Consider the following 14348-nt stretch of genomic DNA (forward strand, 5'->3'; position numbering starts at 1 on the left):
GAGAAAATACTGTAAAAAGCCAGAAAAAAAATACAAGGATTGTGAAGCTAGTCAGAATAACTGCCATTAAAATGGAATGAAGAGCTTGGTATATGATATTCCAGAAAACAAAGGAGCTAGGTTTACAACCAAGAATAAATTGCTCAGAAAACCTAAGTATAACTGTACACTGGGGGGGGGGGAGAATAGCCATTCAATGAAAAATAGTATTTTCAAGCATTTCTGATGAAAAGATCAGAGCTGAATGGAAAAGTTGATATACAAACACAAGACTCGGGAGAAGCAAAAAAGAGAAATATGAGTAGAAAATCATAAGGGACTAAAAAAGGTTTAAACCAATTATATTATTTTATGGAAGAGATGATTGATATATGTAACCTCTCAAAACTTTATTGTTACCAGGGGTTTTAGAGGAAGACTAATTAGAAAACATGGATATAATTCTATTGGTTTTAGATGATCTAAAAAGAAAAATGGAATGTTGGGGAAGAGGAATGCAGTGGAAAAAGGGGAAGAGGAAGAATACAGAAAATTGTCTCATAAATGGGACACACAAAATGGGTACATAAGGAAGAGTTTATATAATGGAGAGGCAGTGGGAGGGAATAGGGAGCAACACTTGAACCTCACATCTGTACTATTTCAATGAGGGAAGAATAAATACAAAAATACAGTTATACAGAAAAATCATCTTATCTAGCAGAAGTTGGAGGAAAAAGAGTTAAGAGAAAGTGAGGAGATGGGAAAATAAAGAGGAAGGTAGATTTAGGGAGGTATTGATCAGAAGCAAAACAAACTCTTAAAGAGGGCACAGGATAAAAAAAAAGGATAAACATATTTCAAGAGGATGGAGGAAGATGAACAGTTAGCAATGATAATTATGAATGGTATAAACTCACCCATAAACCTATAAGGGATATTAGGATGAATTGGAAACCAGAATATTAAGTTGTTTATAAGAAACACCTTTGAAACTGAAGGCTACACATAGAAGTAAAGATATAGCATTGGAGCAGAATCTGTTATTCTTTAGTTGAAGTGAAAAAGGTATCTCTCAGACCTAGATAAACCTAGTGAAATAAAAAGTAAAGTAATTAATAGAATTTTAGAAATGCTAGTTCTGATCAACCTCTGAAGACTATTAAATGGGAATAGAAAAGAGTATATCTATTTCTTAGTAGTGTATAGCACACAAACAAAAATTGACCATGGATTAGAGCATAAAAATCTCATGAACAGTTGTAGAAAGCAGAAATATTAAATACATTTTTCCTAAACATAATGCAATAAAAATTTAATTCAGACAAACTGTAGTACATAGATTAAAAATTAACTGGAAACTAAATACTTTAATCCTAAAGAATGGGTGTTTCAAAGAACAAATCATAGAAATAATCAGTGACTTCATTAAAAATTATGGCAATGATGAGACAACATATCAAAATTTGTGGGATACAGGTTAAACAATACTTAAGGGAAACTTTCTATCTCTACACACTTAAATAATAAAACAGAAAAAGAAAAGATCAACAAATTATGTATGCAACTAAAAAAACCAGAAAACGAATAAAAATGTAAATGGGATGAATTCATCCATAGGAAGAAAATGAACAGTAGAAATGCCAAAAAATCAGGTCCTGACAATGTGTTGGTTACAAGAAACACACTGAAAATGAGCGATATACATAGAATGAAGGTAAGAGACTGGAGTAGAATATACTATTACTTAGATCAGTGATGGGCAAACTACGACCTGTGGGCCAGATGCAGCCCCCTGAAATATTTTATCTGACTTCACGACATTATTCCTAATACAATGAGTAGGATACAATACAATGAAACTTCGAAAGAGTTGCCTTAGAAACAGACTGACAGATGAGCACTTCCTTTCCTTTGGTCCCCTCTTTAAAAAGTTTGCCCATCACTGCCTTAGATGATCCAGAGAAGGCAGGGCAGTTGTCATGATCTTTGATAGGTTGGGGCTAAAATGATATAACTGGAAGGGATGAACGATGTAAACATTTTATGTTGGAGAATATTACTGATAATGAAGCATTATCAATATTGGACCTGTATGTACCAAGAGTTATAGTAACCAAATTTTTAAAGGAATAATTAAATGTGATACAGATGAAAAAAGATAATAAAATAATAATAGTGGTGGACTTTAATTTTCCCCTCTCACAACTAGGTTAATATAACAAAAAATAAATAAGAAAGAAGTTAAGGAGATGAATAGAATCTTAGATAAGTTAAATATGATATATATCTGGAGAATTCCCACATACCTTCATGAAGCTATGATAGATCTAAAGCCTAAACTTAATTGGAACATAGTTTCTGGTGCAACAATGGTTTAAAGAGCATAAATGTTCTACAAAAGTTTTACTTTTATACTTATACTATAGAGATAATACCGCCTTGCTGAAGGGTTGTAGAGAAAAGTTCCACTGGGTATGACCATGCTGGAAAGACTTGGTTTTGGAAAGAGTATCATCCTAGCAACAGATTGTGTCTGTTTGCTTAAGGACCAATCCAGCTATATATAGCCCTGGTAATGTATGTTAACTGAGAACAAGTCAATTAAGTTGATCAAATTAAATGCTGATAGGAACCCCGAGAAATAGGCCTAATATTACATTGTTAGAGCAGATATGAATTGTTTTTAAGAAAACAGGATAGAAATATACATTAAGAGCTATAAAGCTATTCATATCCATTGACCTGTCCTGCCCATTACTAGGATTAGGCCCTATGGGCAATATTGAAAGGGTAAAAAGCTATATATGTATGGAAATATTCATGGAGGCTTTGTTTGTAATGACAAAATAATTGGAAACAACACAAATGAAATGATTAGAAGAAATGGCTAAATAGATTGAGATATTTGAATGTAATGGATTGTATTATGTTATTAGAAATGAAAAATGTTGGAAATATAAAGAAAATTTATGAAGATATGAAAAGAGAAGAAAAAAGAATAAGAATAATACATACTATAATTATATTTATAAAAACAGCAACAAAATCAAGAAAAAAGTCCAAAAAGAGAATGTTATAACATTATTATAATAGCAAACATATATGATTTACATATTTTTAAAAAATTATAAACTGTGGAGTTTGTGGCTTTGCACATAATTTTTTTTTATATATTTGCTTATTTAAATGTTTTTTTGTGTTAATGGTAGTAGTTACTAAGTATGTGATAAAAAAAAAAATTGGAGAAAAGCCCCCATATCAGCCAACAAATAAAAAAGCCTCTAATTAAGCAGCAAAATAGAAACCTTGGAAAATCAAAGGAGAGATTAACAAAATTGAAAGTAAAAAACCATTAAACTAATAAATATAACTATGAGCTGGCTTTTAGAAGAGACCAATAAAATAGATAAACCACTGACTAATTTGATTAAAAAAAAAAAGAAAACTAAACTACCAGTATTAAAAATGAAAAAGGAAAATTTGCAAAAAATTAAATGAAAGCAATTACTAAGAGATATCTTGCCCAATTATATGCAACAAAATTGTCAGTCTTAGTGAAATGGATGCATATTTATGAAATTATAAATTTCCCAGGTTAATGGAACAGGAAATAGATTATTTAAATAATCTCATTTTTGGAGAAACAATTTGAACAAGCCATAAGTGAACTCCTTAAGAAAAAACTTCCAGAACCAAGTGTGTTTATAAACAAATCCTACTAAATATTTAAAGCCAATTCTGGCATTAGATATTGTGTGAAAAAATATGTAAAGAAAGAATCTTATAAAATGTAAGATTAAAATTAATATTCAATAACTCCAAGTATTATATTTCATAAAGTTTATTAATAATCACTGGAAGTAGAAAAATACAAAAACAAAAGTAAAAGCCTGAATAAAACCACATGAAAAAAATTTCCTGCCTGGCACTCACCCCACTTTCCAAGCCATGATTAGGGGAAAAGAGTGCAAGAGGGTGGAGCTACACAAAACTTATATCCTCCCTACATAAGAACATAATGTGTGAAGGAGCATAGGAAGCTGGGAGAGCAAGTCCTGGGGAGCAGAATTCTAATTACACAATCCCCTCTGTGATTCCTTTGGAAAACGAGCATGTAGAAATCTCCCAGGTTTACATGCCTAATTTCCCCAATGAATCAGTACACATAACCAACTTATATCTCTAAAGATCTCTAACTAGAGGTACATATAATATTGCACTTTCTATGGGGAAATTAAAATAATTTGGGGATAAGAGGGAAATTAAAGAGAAAGAGAACAAAACCAATGATTTCTAGGTGCACTGACAAAAAGCCAATTAGGGGGCAGACCCCTTTGGCATAAGAGTTTACATTAAAAATTCATAAAAGAAAATGTTCAACCTTCTACAGTTAAATTTCACTACATCCCAAAGTTCATTTTGGATCTTTTGGTCAGGCTTCTTTATGGCATCTTCTTTAAACTGTTCACTTTTTTTGATTTGGGGAGGTAAGTTATCCTAAATTACTCTCAAGCAAGAAAAATTTTTATAAATCTAGAATTCTATGACAATAATACAGTCCCCCTTGAGGAGGGTGTTGACTAATACATGGATCACACTGAGATACATGGCTGAGTTGTATGAAGTATATGAATCAATTGTCAAAAGAAAATCAAAAAGAATCATGTAACCATGGAAAAATATTCAAAATCAATTAATTAAATAAAAATTTTCAATTAAAAATAAAAGAATAAAAATTAAAAAGTAATAAAAATAAAGAAAACAAAAACAAAAACAAAAAAAAACAAAAGAGAAAAAAATAACTTCTGGATGAAACATAAAATGTCAAAGTCTCATATGTAAAAATTCTAAGTAAGGAAGAACAAACCTATAACAGGTCCTAGAATCAGGGCCCAATTAAAGTGATTTATGTCCCACAAGCCTGTAGTAGCAATTATGTATTTACCCAATCAGCAGCCAGGACTATAGAAAATTACCATACTATGAAAAGGGAGAAAAAATGGACTAGAATTTGAAGCAGAAGGGAAATATCATTCTCTGGTCTGATTTTACCTTTGCTCTCAGAGATAGGGGAGCCAAAATGTCAGCTAAACTGAGGTACTTGGTAGAAGTCTGGATATGGCATGAGGGAATCTTGCGTCTGACTTTGCAAATAGCTGCTTCCTCAAACACCAAAATAAGTTCAAGCCCCTTGTCTTGGCACAGAATCTCATCAATCCCACTGGGATTGGTTGGTCTCCTTGACCTTGTGCTCCTAGGCACTGTGGAGTGGCTCTCTTGTGATTCTTTCTCCTGGAATCAGACACAATCATTAATCAAAGTCTCATAATATTTAACAATCTAATATTAGGTTTCCATAGTCTAAAGCTTTGGAATATATATTAACATTTAGGCTAATGGACATTTTAAACTTAACCTAGTGCAAAATCAAAAAACCATTAATACTGGTAACATGTGCTTCAAATACAAAAAATGAGAGAAAAAAGAAAACTCAAATACTCTATTGCACATATAAGGAAAAACGATAATAAAATTAAAAAAAATTAAAAATATGTAGTTCAGTGACATACTGTGTTAGCAAATGAGAGGCACAATACAAAGGTTTCTCACCCAAAAATGAGATTCATTTCCTTTTTAATTTGGCCATGATCCACAGTGTGACTGCACATGATTTTCACTAAGTAACATTTTTTAAAAACAGTAGTGTAGCAGCTAATGTGCATTCAAAGAAATACCCAAATTCCCCAAATCATAATAGCCTATTTAATGACAATAGCAAACAAATCTGCTATCATTAGGATTCACATGCCACTTGCCGTGTGACATTTTAAAACCTTAGAAGCTTATGGATATTTGTCACAAGTTCTCCAGATCTAGCCAATCTTTTGACCTTGGCAAAGATATTTCTAACAAAGTATTACTGCCATCATTCCAAAAAGGCAGGAGAGCCCAGAAAAAAAAACACTCTGTACTGCTAATGAAAACCTTTTGGGTCTAAAATGCCACCAAGAATCTAGATCATTTTGTAGAGTAAGCTGAAGAGTTACAAATAAATAAAAAAACCCATCCTGGGGTAACTGAGCCTCTTGGGAAATCCTTCCCCCTCCCACATGAGATTATAACTCATCACAGTGTAACCAAGCCCATTGGGGAAACCTCTCTCCTCTGGTATGAAGCTGTAACCCCATAAAAGGCATATCTTTATATGTCCCATCCATTGCAATGTGGAGACAAATACAATAGTGAAAATCACTTCTGATGTCTCATCCATTACATTTTTATAAATGCAGAGGTGGGGAATACAATAGTGGGCAATACAATAGTGCTATTGCACTTCACTTCAACTACTAAATGAACCTTTACCTCTTGTTACATACAAGTCAAAGGTAGGCAAATGATCAGTCAGAGGTAGTGGTGCTACTAGATATCTGAAAATCACTTCTGAAAACCCCTTAAAATCAACTGAGATATTTAGTTCATTAAATTCTCCAAAGGTTCTGGGGAGACAAATTCTCATTACACACAACTATGATGTAAATATGGTCATGATACTCAAACTAAGGAGTGATAAAACAGAGAAAGAAAACTATAAACCAGTTTTTCTAATGAGTACTGATGCAAATATTTTAAATAAAACATTATCAAGGAAATCACATTAATATATACAAAGATTATATACTATGGACAGGCTAGATATTGGTTTAGTATCAGGAAAACTACAAGCATAAAATTGACCATATTAACAATAAAAATAACACAAATGATATGATTATTTCAATAGATGTAGAAAAAGCTTTTGACAAAATATAACACTCATTCAAGTTTAAAATACTAGAATAAATGGAGCCTTCCTTAAAATGGTAAGTACCATCTATCTATATTGAAGAACAAGCATAATGGAGATAAGCTAGATGCCTTTCTACTGAGATCAGGGGTGAAGCAAGGATGTTCATTTTCATCATATTTCTGCTAGAAATTCTAGCTATAGGAATAAGACAGGAAAAAGATGTTGAAAGAATACACACAAACAAGGAGGAAACAATATCACTCTTTGTAAGATAATATGATAGTTTATTTTAAAAACCTGAGAGAGTCAACTAAAAAATTTATTGAAACAAAGAACAAGTTAAGCAAAGTTGCAGGATATAGTATAAACCCACACCTTTCCATATGTTACCAACAAAATCCAGTAGAAAGAGATAAAAAGAGAAATTCCATTTAAAATAACTATGGACGGTATAAAATATTTGGGAGTCTATCTGTCAAGACACACACAGAGGAACTATGGGAAAACAACTGCAAATCACTCTTCACACAAATAAAGAAATCTAAATAATGAGAGAAAAATGACTAAGCTGATTTAATAAAAATGCAATACTACCTAAATTAATTTACTTATTCAGTGCCATATCAATCAAATTGCCAAAGAATTATCTTCTAGAACAAAAAGAAATAAAATGTATCTGGAGGAATGAAAAGTCAAGAATATTAAGGGAATCAATGAAAAAAATGCAAAGGGTGTTATGGGTGAATTTGGGAAAGGTGTTAGGTTAAAGAGGATTTGGAAGGGATGTTGTCAAGGACTTGCTAGGTATGTAATATGAGTTGCAGGTAGGACATAATAGTGAGATTCAGGATATAACATGAGGCTGAAGTCAGGGAGTATAACACTGAAGGTAACAAAGATCTCCAGGGAGAGGAGGAATTAATCTAAACGGGCAAAGAGCAGCAGGGCTTATAGACTAGGACTTAGACTAAAGACAAACTGGGGAAATAGATTGATTGAAATTAACTATAGGCTTTAGTTAATTTCACAGGAAGGGACTTGTTTTGAAGTTACACCTTCAAGATGGATACCCAGCTTCCCTTCAAGCCCAGAATATGTTGATTCTATTCCTCTTCTTCCCTTTCTTACTCATTAACTGACAAAGTAACTAAAAGGTCTGTTTTAAACACAAAAGGGGTTTATTGTCTTCTCAGGTTAAATTGTCAGGTGAAAGGAATTAAAGGAAGCCCTAACAGTTGCTTAAAGAAACCTCAGGTGGGGAAAGGGAAGCAAAGACGGTGTTTGAGCAAGGTCCTGCCTTAATCAGCTCTCAAAGTGATGATGGCTACCAAACCTCTCTAGATAAAGTACTGCAAGAGTATAGCTAAACCCTCACAGATTTGAAACTACTCTCTGATTCACTCCCCTTATTCACTCCTCACAGACATTTAGGTAAGGGAAGTAAGGTAGGGAAATGAGGTAGAGTATAGAGATTACAAAGGGTTTATCTAAATTAACAAATCTCAAATAAATACTCCAAAACTAGGCTAAGTTTCAATCTCAAGCAGGAGAAGAAGCAGCTCAGCTGGCCCTGGTTCTCTCTCCACGAGGTCCCAGGTCCAACTGAAACTTTCTTCCAAGATTCTAAACTCCTAACTATTAAGATAAAAAATAATAAAGGCTGAGTAAAATATAGAAATTAGTATTTTAATTAAAGCCATGCTGATAGATAAAAAGTCATTAGACCACGCGCTTGTAAGAATTCAAAACTGCCGCCTCCATTTTGTTACCTCTCCTCTCTCCTGGAGCCTGCTAGCCAAGAGGGCTTACTTTCGATTCTCCTCCCATTTAAACTGTCCTCTGCGTGATGACGCAGGCATTCCCACGCCCAAAGAACCGGAACCGGAAACCCGTTGGACCACGGAAAATGTAGTTTGGTAGTTCCAACATGTCCATAGAAAATATATATATACTTTTAGATGGCATTTCTCAAATTTCACTTTTACATAACTGACTTCAGAACTCAGCCAAAGCCTGCAAAACTGCTATGACCCCCTCTCTCTGTACTACAAGGGAGACTAGTAACCACATCTTAAACTATATTTATTTAGTTGTTTCAGTCATATCTGACTCTTTGCGACCCCATTTGGGTTTTTTTGTCAAGATATTGAAGTGGTGTGCCATTTTCTTCTCCAGATTATTTTATAGATGAGGAAACTGAAGTAAACAGGGTTAAGTGATTTGTCCAGCGTCATCCAACTAGGAAGTGTCTGAGGTGGGATTTGAACTCATAAAGACGAGTCTTCTTGACTCTGAGCCTGGCACTCTTATCTACTATGCCTCTTAACTCCCAACAATAACAAGAAAGGGAAAAATAGAAAATTATGTACACTATTAATACATTTGGAATATTGAGAAGAAGTAACCTGGTGTTCATACCTATACAGAGAAATCAGTTTGGCTATAAATTGACTATCACAACATAGATAAGAAGCCAAATTTTGAATGTCCCAAAGTGATTTATTTGTCTAACTATTGGGAAGGGATTTTGCTATGTAGTTTATCTTTTTTTTTTTTTTTTAACCTTTAACTTTCATCTTAAAATTGGTTCGAAGGCAGAAGAATGCAATTGGGAGGGTGGGGAGGGTAAGTGACTTGTCCAGAGTCACACAAATAGGAAGTATCAAAGGCTAGATCTGAATCCAGGACCTCCTGTCTCTAGGTCTGATTCTCAATACATAGAGCCACATAGCTGGTCCTTGGTAGTTATCTTTGAGACATGTAAATCTTTCATCACAATTAACCCATTGTGAACCTTCTAACTATAATTTAATCTGTAACTTTACTTAATTTATCAATAAAGTCTGTTTAACTAGGTTTGTTTCTTTAGGAGATATAGGAGATTATGATTCTGTTTCATTATTTTTGCTCAACTTTTATGCCCTAAGAGGATATACTAGATTTCTATATGTCAAAAATTACTTATCTGTCTCTCTAATGTAATTTTGCCTATGAAAAAAGCCTCTTTAGAATCTTTATCTTTATCAAAGGTTATTCTTATACTTCCTGAAACTGTACTTAAGCATAATAAAACTTAGGTTTTTATTTCTATTGTTTCTGCACTGATAGGTTTATTTGGAGCAGTGACCTACTACATGAACTCAAAAATGAAATATTTCTCCTATAACATATGTTAGGTAACACTTTGCCTTTAGTCAACCAAAAAATAATGGTCTGGGTAGCCTTTTTAATGGATAATTCAATAAATCATACAATCTATGACATCTCACTTAACTTGAGGAATTAATGCCTGAAATAAGAGTTCACTAAATGGTAACCCACTAGTTATGCATGTGCCTGAAATTCAGGAAGTTGAGTTCTCAACCATTAGGATTTAGGCTCTTTCTCTGTCCCTGTCTCTTTTTATTTCTCTCTCCCTCTGCACATACATACATAGACACACACACACACACACACACACACACACACACACACACAAAATATATGTATATACCAATATTACCAAATGGTAGACAGGCTATAAACATTCAAGTCCTAGAGCAGCATTGGTGAAGTTTTAGCACATGTGCGGCCCTGCAGTGTGGGGGTTGGGGGTGGGGGATAGGAGGTGGGGGAGCTGCTCTGTTCCCTCTCTTTGCAGTGCCAGAGGACATTTTTTGCATGCCCCATCCCTTTTTCCAGCCACCCCAAACAAGAATTTCCTCCCTCAGCTCTCTTCAGTAATGTGGGAGGCTCACTGACAGCTTGAATTTGCCCTGTGGGCACTCAAACTCTAACCTTCACCAAGGCTGCCCTAGAAGATCAATATTATTTTTCCTTTGCTAGTGTTAACTTGGAAAAAAAAAAAACAGAACTACTAAAGTAGTCAGATAAAACCAGGTCTTAAACAGGAAAGAGATAGGTCCAATATAATTGGCCACTATCACAGAACCAGGTGCCAAAATACTACTCACAGTCAAGACCCTGGAGCTCTGGGGAGAGTATCTCTGGGAGAAAGTACTGCAAGAGATGATTCTCCAAAGAATAATAGAATATAGGAATCTTATATTGTAGAACCCCAAAGTTATGACACAGAAACTAAGCAACCACAAGAAACACAAGCTAGGGACTCCCCGATCAGGATGGCTCTGAGAAACCTAAAGTTACTAACAGGTCAGGATGTCTTAGAGAAATCCATGGTCACTAACAATAGGCTGTTATTTTCTTTTTATAAATTTCCAAACCATATTTTCTTTGTTTTAACTGTCTTTTATTCTCTATAATATCTGCAGTTTCCCCTTTTTGTTTTAAATTTATACTCCAATTGTGGTGAATTAGGGAAACCTGAATTTTTGCACAATCATTATAGATGTTATAAAGTTGCTATTAGCTTCTTGTTCATTTTTTCACTTTACAGAGCTAAGCTGGCAAGTCACGCTTGGTCACTGTACCTCTCTGAGTCTGTTCACATGAGGCTATTCTGCATGTTTGTTCTCACCCAGAATAATATTTTTTCTAAACAAATTGCATGTTATTCCTTAGATCATGAATTTCTTCTCATACATTGCCCATGCTTTTAAAATAATTTTTAAATCCTAATAAATTACAATGCTTTCCAAATTTTTATATTCACAATATACTAGATTCTTAATGCATATATTATTTTTGAATTACCAAAATTTGAAACTCTAATGTCACTTATATTTTTACCTATTGCTTAATATGATGGTACAGATCTTAGAGTAACAATTTTACATGCTCATATGTTTACCCTAAATTCAGTCCGATAAGCATTTTTGGTAAGTCTGATCATTCAAATCTGTATTTCACACACTGCAAATCCTAATAGATAGCTTTTCAATATAAGTTTTGTGCATTCTTAAACTTAACAGAAATTCCATTTTTTAACTAGTAGTCAATGAATTTACACTATACCATCAGTACACTATACCATCAGATAATTCGCTCTCAACAAATAATTTTCTCACAGACCAGTCTCTATCTAAAGGGGTATAATTTTGAAATGTAAGCCAATTGCATTGTTCTAATAATCTTTAAGTTAAATTTTCACTAATATCAGTGTGATTAATGTTAGGTTGAATTCATGGTTGTTTAAAGAATCTTTTTCACTCTTGGTTAAACACTGAGCAAGACTGATGTTTTTTGTTTTTGTTTTTTTGGCTAGCTAGGAAAGTTAAGCTGCACTTCTATACTTCTGTACACAACTCAGAATCATTGCTTTCTGTGTGAATAAGTTTTTCTTAGATTGCATTTTAGAATCTTTTGTAATTTTCATTAGATATATGTCTTAGTACTTAACTGGTTGATAGAATCTGGTGATGGGATCAAATTTGTCCCTTTTTCTGTCTTTTGAGTTCTATGTTCCCTTTCTCATGGCCAGTGAGAAATGGAAGGAGAAATGTTTGACAGATTAATTTGTTTAACTCTTGCCTTAATAAGAGCAGAGAATAAGATTTCTTTTAACCAACTGAATTATCTTAGAGTTTATGACATTCAGAAATTACGATGTTATTTTCTGAATTTCTCTAATGCCTCTGTCTGTCTTCCCCATTCCTCCGGAATGAATGAAGAAGAGAGAGAGATTTATTTTTCCCAACCTGAAACCCTCCCATTGTGGTCACAGACAAACAACATATAACACACAGACTGATCAAGGACACATTTCCTGGGCATATCACACACACTCTGACAAATATAAAACATAAATTATATAAGCTAGATTCTTCTTTTCATCCTGGCAAAAGATCAATTGTTATAATTCATATCTCCATGACTAAAAAATTCTCTGAAAAAGAATCAGTCAGAAAAGGGTTAACTCTTAACAAGGAGCTGGTTGACATATGACGAATTTTGCTTCTTAATTACCTTTCTTCATGCTTCAATAGGTATCCTAAAATAAATACACTTTTGCTTCTTCACTTTTCTATGAAGTGGGACTCTGATACCTGCCTGAATAATTCCAGGTATGCCACATTGCTGGAAAGATTGATTTAGCCAAGTGAAAATTGTTAAAACTTTTTACATTGTCTGTGGCCATCACCAATTGGACTCCTTCCAAAGGGAAAAGAAAAAAATTATGACAGAACTGGTTTTTCTAGCTGAAGCAAAAAGAGAGAAAGAGCCAGCTGCTTCTAAAAAGGGGGGCAGAGAGGAAAAATTTCTGGTCACTTTTAAATTTGCCGTTTCTTAGAGATTGCCTTACCTATGAAGTATGCTTTTCCTGGTGTCCTCCTTTTTGTGGATTCACACAGAATTTGAGTGAGGGTGGGAGCTTGCTCAGGGCTCCATCCCCCTTTCCCTGGAGTCCTCTCAAAAGGATCCAGTGCTCTTTACTTTCCCCACACCTGTAGTGCATCCACTACAGGCTTCCTGGGGTTCTGCCAGGGACTCAAACCCTGGACTTCCTGGAATCTAGTTCCACCAGAGACTCAAACTCTGGACTCCCCCTAATTATTTCCCGGGGGACAGGAGACCTCCAACCCCCTGAAGTTCCATATCGAAGCTCTGTATCTTTGTCTCCAAGCTTTCAGACAACTTCCTTCCCACCTGTCCTAACCGATTTGCTTCCCGGCATTCCCGACCTGCTTCCTCTCAGAAGACAGGAAATGGCTAGCCGGTCCACATTCAGAAACAGGTGAGGAATCAGACTTTTGCCTGGGGACTTGGCATAGGACGTCCTCTTAAACCATATGTCCAGCCAGAGTCCGACTTCCTCCCATACACAATCATACAACCAGTCACACTGCACAGACACACTACTCACCTCTGGAAGTCATCGCGAAATTGGGAGAGAACTTCCCCTGTCCTGGTGGTCCTTGGGAGTAGAATCCAGCACCGGACGAGCCCCCATAAGTTAGGGTCCGAATGGATTGCCACCCAAGGAGCACACGGAGACAATGCAATCCAAGCAAAGGGAAGTCTTTATTTCTAGTGCGCGCTAGGGGAGCTCAGCAAAGGAATTCCGGGGGGGCATAGTCAGAGTAAAGAATTATATATGTTTGGGGTGGCGGGTATTGGCAGACTTGGGCACCCTGTAGTTCTTGAAGTAACCTTTGTAGTTAGTGGTTTTTGGCTGTCTCCCCAAGCATGTAGGGTCTTTATGCTACATTTGGGAGCCTAATAACACCCTATTGTTAGTGACCATGGATTTCTCTAAGACATCCTGAACTGCTAGTAACTTTAGGTTTCTCTGAGCCATCCTGATTAGGGAGTCCCTAGCTTGTGTTTCTTGTGGTTGCTTAGTTTCTGTGTCATAACTTTGGGGTTCTACAATATGCCTTTTAGGGAACTCAGGGTATCAAATATACACTGACAGGTTGTAAGCAGGCTTGCTGTAGCCAGAGACTGGGGTATCAGGGAGTGGTCTGCTACAATTGAGACAGGATCTCTGATACACAGGGGAAACTTTTAAGACTAAAAGGGTACTTAACACTTGATTAGATCTGCTAGCCCCACCTGAACTGGGATCATCAAGTACTTTAAGTACTATTGTTCAGTCAGAAATGGGTGAGTCTGGGACTTCCCTCAGGGTGAGTTCTCAGGAGACAGGGGCAAATTGGGGTCTTCAGATTTCAAGTTG

At 35.1% G+C, this 14348-nt stretch overlaps 1 protein-coding gene across 1 annotated transcript in view; it reads left to right on the forward strand.

Moving 5' to 3' along the window:
* AXDND1 (axonemal dynein light chain domain containing 1) overlaps positions 1-14348 on the forward strand; it is a 147644-nt gene that overhangs the window by 99243 nt on the left and 34053 nt on the right. The window lies entirely within an intron of this gene.

This window comes from Gracilinanus agilis, chromosome 4, assembly GCF_016433145.1.
Source record: "Gracilinanus agilis isolate LMUSP501 chromosome 4, AgileGrace, whole genome shotgun sequence".
Classification (NCBI taxonomy): Eukaryota; Metazoa; Chordata; class Mammalia; order Didelphimorphia; family Didelphidae; genus Gracilinanus; species Gracilinanus agilis.